This window comes from Mustela putorius, unplaced genomic scaffold (assembly GCF_011764305.1).
Source record: "Mustela putorius furo isolate JIRA1106 unplaced genomic scaffold, ASM1176430v1.1 tig00003836_pilon_pilon_pilon, whole genome shotgun sequence".
NCBI classification, from domain to species: domain Eukaryota; kingdom Metazoa; phylum Chordata; class Mammalia; order Carnivora; family Mustelidae; genus Mustela; species Mustela putorius.
Genome location: NW_025421989.1, coordinates 25,571,777 through 25,577,776, shown reverse-complemented (window position 1 = coordinate 25,577,776; position 6,000 = coordinate 25,571,777).

Below are 6,000 nucleotides of genomic sequence, written 5' to 3'. Positions count from 1 at the left end.
AAGGATGAACATCCAGGTAACTGGGTTGCTGGAATGGTACACAAGTAGAAGGAGCGCACTTGCCACTCATGAGTCCATAATTATGACAATTGTCCTCATTTAGGGCATGCTATAATGATCAACTTCATAAAATTTCTTTGAGCTAAGCTATTTCATGGATAAAAGTACTCTAAGATTACAGGCCTTTATATGTAGAATGCACAACTAATTTCAAATTAGCACTATGAAAGTTCATAAGCTCATTCTGTAAGCAGCTAACCTGGATATCTCGAAAGGTTCAAGAATAAACAGCTCCACAGAAGAAGAATTCTTGCTGGAAAATGTGCTTTGTAAAATTTTTTTCTGCATTGCCTCCTGCTCCCTGGAGAAGGCAATGCTTTCAGAAGTTACTTAATGGATCAAGAAAACTCACTGTGCTAGTGGCTTACAGGCATGAGAATTTCCGAAGCAGCTGTCTACCTCTCCACAGTAATCATCTAAGTTGAGAGACAAACTTCAGTTACTCACCCATGTATCCCTATATATTAGTTCATATACTCCTTTATTAAAAGACTGATTTATTTGAGAGTGAGAGGGAGAGAATGAGTTGGGCAGGGGCAGAGGGGGAAGGAGAGAAAATCTTAAGCAGATTCCCCACTTAGCAGGGAGCTCGATTCATGGCTCAATCTCATGACCCTGAGATCATGACATGAGCCAAAATCAAGACTTGGTTGCTTAACTGACTACACCACCCAGATGCCCTTAGTCCATATTCTCCATCAGAAAGAAGAATTGATAAGAGATTCAATTCAAGCTTTTCAAATAGAAGAACCCCTTTTTGAACAACAAAACATTTTAAGATCCACACAAGTTGAGAAAGTACAGCATTGCAAATTACCTCTATAGATGCCAGAATGCCGTAATGGCCATCTGTTATTTTTGCTGGTCAGCATTCTCTCCCTTTATTGACATCCCAGTACCCCAAATTTCCTGTGGTGAGTCATCTCTCCTTTTCTATTTCCAATCCATTCATGTTGAATGATTTTCACTCAATTCTTGGCTCCAAGATTGGGTATGTGACTCAGGCCTGGCTAATCCTAGTATTTCTTCTCCATGGCCACAGCAATTATTAAGTAATTATGCTCAGGATGAGCATGAACCACCAGTTTCAGATGGTCTTTGCACCTATGCTGGGACTGTTGAGAGTGAGGTTGTACCTTTTGTCCTGAACTGTTGGGATTGGCCTATATAAGCTTGTAGCTGTTGGCAACATCTCCACACTGATAAACTATGTAGGAGAATAAAGCTCAAGGACAGGAGATAAAGCTGAGATATTTGAAGAGAGGGGTACCATTTCCATGGCTTGGGCCCCTAAAACTATTCATGCCTGCATTTATTCATATACTTTTCAGATATGAGTCCATAAACACCATCTGTAGCTCAAATTGGGTTTCCCTTACTTGCAAGCAAGAGTCTTTTCTGCTATAAATGCTTTGAGATGATATTTTATTAATCCCCAAGAACAAGTAATGTTTAAAATACTAGCACAAATATTCATGAAGAATTATTTAGTTACTGGGAAATCAACATTCTGTGTGTATATGATGAATGCATAGACCATTTGCAGCCTAACACCACGGTGGGTCAGAGATCTAAGGGTTTGGAACCACTATCATCTAAATTTTGAACGTCACACAGGTACAGATTATAGCCGTGTTTACACAACTAAAATGTAGAGAAGATGATTATCTTGAAAATCTAGTAGGGCTTAGAAAGCTAATCACACTGCATTTTCTCTTTCAGTTAGCATAGCTTCAAAGTCAAATATGGCTTGCACCTAAAAAACAGGGACTACAGTTAGATGGTATTTTATAGTGATTGAAAATACTTCAGGAAATGTACTACAATTTTATTTTAGCATGTCAAATATTTAGAACTTTAATAAGGCTACAAGGTTTTATTCAGTAAAATAAAATAACTTCATTCCCAATATCGACTTAAAAAGAATCATGAGGATATATACACGGCTAAAGCTATTTTTCCAAGCATCATTTTATTACTACTTTGTAAGCTTGTCAAGCTAATCTAGTGCTTCCCAGTTGCCTCCAAACACATTATTTCCTTTAATTCTAACAGTAATTCTGTAAGGAAATGAACGAGAAGTTAACAAGACTATGTTGAGCCCTATGGTGGGTAATGCATAATAAGCACACATACATATACAACATAAACTGAGTGTTGCTAGAAGTATTTCACACACTGGGAAATCAGGGCTCAATAAGTAAATAAAACTATCCTAGTTTACATATTCAATACATAGCAAAGCTTGGATTCATAGAATTTTTTTAGGATTCCAGATCCTATTTTCTACCTTGTTTTCTACTTCTAATGGATCTGAGTAGGTCTACCTGTCGGAAGCAGAATTAATGGGTCTAGCTTTGTCTGATTCATGAGTATTGAGGCCTGGCATATCTAGATTTCTTGCCCCCATGTTGACTTGAATTATTGAAAACAGTCATCTTTATGTGATTGTATGGTACCCCAGTGGATCCAATCAAAACATTTTTTCCTTCTTTCCTGCTTCCCTCCTCCCTTTCTTTCTTATTCTCCATTTTCCATCCTCTGCTCCCTTCTCGCTCTCCTCTTGCTTTCCCCCTTCATCTTTTCTTTCTGCAGGGCTTTCTTGGTGAGGGAAAAATCTAGCTTTGCTAACCTGCCAAATGTTTATTCTATTCCTATGTCTGACAAAAGTGATTTGAAAAAAAAAACTCACTTTAAACACATGCTGTTTTAGAAACACTGGTTCAGTTATACCACTAGGTATATGGTCCTACAAGACTACTGGTGAGGTAAAAGACTAGACAAGATTTAAAAGGTTTGAAGAAAAAGAGGTTGTGATTCTAGGTAACAATGCAAAGCCATGGAAATCAAGGGAAGTGAGCAACTTTGCTACAGGCAAATAAACCACAAGGTTTGTTCCTTCTGTCTTGTCCATTCTAAGACCAGTCATTTCAATATTGCCTTGCTAGTAATTTGAAATAGTCATTGTCTTTGGCCTCGCTCCAGATGGGTCTTGTTCCTCAGTAAGGTCTTGACTTCCTTCCATGTGGGTCTCATTGACAGGTGGATGACAATACCCAGCCTGTGATAAATTCTACTGTCTAGAGTTTCTGTTCACACACATGAAAAACATCACAAAACTGAGGCGGTCTAGTGAAGTTCACGCCACTGAACGGAAGTGGAGCTTCCTAGCTATTTGTTTCATGGGGCCTCAAATTCAGCATGCTATTTTATTTTTATTTTTTCAAACTGAACATATTTTAAAACTGAACTAATCTCTCCTTTTCCATACGTCCCACTTTCTTGGCTTCTAATTTGTATAAATGTCCCATGATTTTCCCAGTTACACAGACTTCACAGTGAATTCATATTTGTTTGTACCCATTTTGTCTTCACAACTCAGTACTTCTATTTTGTAAAATTTATTTTTATTTTATTTATTTTTTAAACATTTTTTAAAGATTTTTTAAAAATTTATTTGTCAGAGAGAGAGCACAAGGAGGCAAAGTGGCAGGCAGAGGCAGAGAGAGAAGCAGGCTCCCCACTGAGCAAGGAGCCCGATGCGGGACTCGATCCCAGGAGCCTGGGATCATGATCTGAACCAAAGGCAGTGGCTTAACCGACTGAGCCACACAGGCATCCCCCCCTTTTTTTTTAATATTTTTAAAAATATTTTTATTTACTTACTTGACAGACAAATCACAAGTAGGTAGAGGCAGGCAGAGAGAGAGGAAGGGAAGCAGGCTCCCTGGTGAGCAGAGAGCCAGACGCGGGGCTCAATCCCAGCACCCTGGGATCATGACCTGAGTCAAAGGCAGAGGCTTTAACCCACTGAGCCACTCAGGTGCCCCTATTTTTATTTTGATTAATTTTTTTTGAAGAGATAGAGCCCATGTGGGGAGAGAGGCAGAGGGAGAAGGAGAGAGAGAATCTTAAGCAGGCTTCATCCTGAGCATGGAGCCTGACTTGAGGTTCAATATCACAACCCTGAGATCATGACCTGAGCAGAAATCAAGAGCTAGATGCTGAACTGACTGAGCCATCCAGGCACTCAGACCCCAGCACTTATAAAACACTGGGGATTATCTCTCTCTCTCTCTCTCTTTTTTAAAGATTATTTATTTATTTATTTGACAGAGAGAGAAATCTCAAGTAGGCAGAAGTAGGCAGAGAGGCAGACAGATAGAGAGGGAGAAGCAGGCTCCCTGCTGAGCAGAGAGCCCGATGTGGGGCTTGATCCCAGAACCCTGGGATCATGACCTGAGCCAAAGGCAGAGGCTTAACTCACTGAGCCACCCAGGCGCCCCTATGTCTCTCTTTTTAAAAGACTTTACTTTATATAGGTCAACTTTAGATTTACAACAAAATTGAGAGGAAGGTACTAAGATTTCTCGTATATCCCCTGCCCCAACATAAGCATAATCTCTCCCATTAACAACTGCAGTCACCAAAATGGTGTGTGTGTGTGTGTGTGTGTATGTGTGTGTGTATGTGTGTGTATTTTACCAAGGATGACTCTACACTGACACATCATAATCACCTAAAATCCGTAATTCATCTTAGAGTTCACTCTTGGTGTTGTACATTCTGTGGTTTGAATTCATACTTAATGACATGTACCCATCATTGTAAGGTCACACAGAGTAGTTTTACTGCCCTAGAAATTCCCCCATTCTCTGCCTATTTATCTATTATGCACCCTCCACCCCCACCCTCTCCACCCACTCTGCATCCACTGATTTTTTTTATTGTCTCCATGGTTTTGCCTTTTCCAGAACATCATATGGTTGGAGTCTTACAGTATGTAGCATTTTCAGGTTGGTTTCTTTCACCAAGTGATAGGCATTTAAACTCCATTTCTTTTCATAACTTGACAGCTGATTTCTTTGTAGCTCTGAATATTCTACTATCTGGACATACCACAGTTTATTTATCTGTTCACCTACTGAAGGACATCTTCGTTGTTTCCAGCGTTTGGTAATTACAAATAAAGCTGCCATGAACATCCATATTCAGGTTTTTGTGTGGAATTAAGTTTTCAATTCCTTTAGGTCAATACCAAGGAGCACTATTAATGGGTCATATGGTAAGAGTATGTTTCATTTTATAAGAAACTGTCAAACTGTGTTCCACAGTGGCTGCACCATTTTGCATTCCCATCAGCAATGAATGAGAATTCCTGTTGTTCCACATTATCACTGGTATTTGGTGTTGTCAGTATTTTGGATTTTGTCCATTTTAATGGGTCTCATAGTAGTATCTCATTGTTTTAATTTGCATTTCCCTGATGACATATGATGTGAGACATCTTTTCATATGTGCCTTTTGTCATCTGTACATCTTCTTTGGTGAGGGGTCTGTTAAGTTCTTTGGTCCAGCTTTTAATTGGGTTCTTCATTTTCTTATTGTTGAGTTTTAAGTGTACTTTGCGGATTTTGTATAGTACTTTATCTGGTGTTTCTGGAAATATTTTATCTCAATCTGTGGCTGATCTTTTCCGTTCTCTTGATACTGTCTTTCACAGAGCAGAAGTTTTAAATTTCAATTAAGTTCACTTTTTCATTTATTTCATGGATTGCGTCTTTGGTGGGGGCACCTAAAAAGGCATCATCATACCAAAAGTCATCCAGGTTTTCTCTTATATTATCTTCTAGGCATTTAATAGCTTGAGGTTTTACATTTAGGTCTATGATCCACTTTGAGTTAAATTTTGGGAAGAGTGTAACGTCTGTATCTAGATTTTTTTTTTCTTTTTCTCTTTTTATTTTCTTTTTTTCTCTCTCTCTCTCTTTTTTCATGTGGCTGTCCATCTGAACCAACACTGAACCTCTATCAGTTCATCAGTGATAGTTTGGGATTTTCTACCCCGGCTCTGGTTCTTATCATGGTTTCCACTCATGAGTCTCTGCTTCAATAGACTGTCACTCCTGGCATTGGTTTATCTGTCTCTCCAGTCTTGGG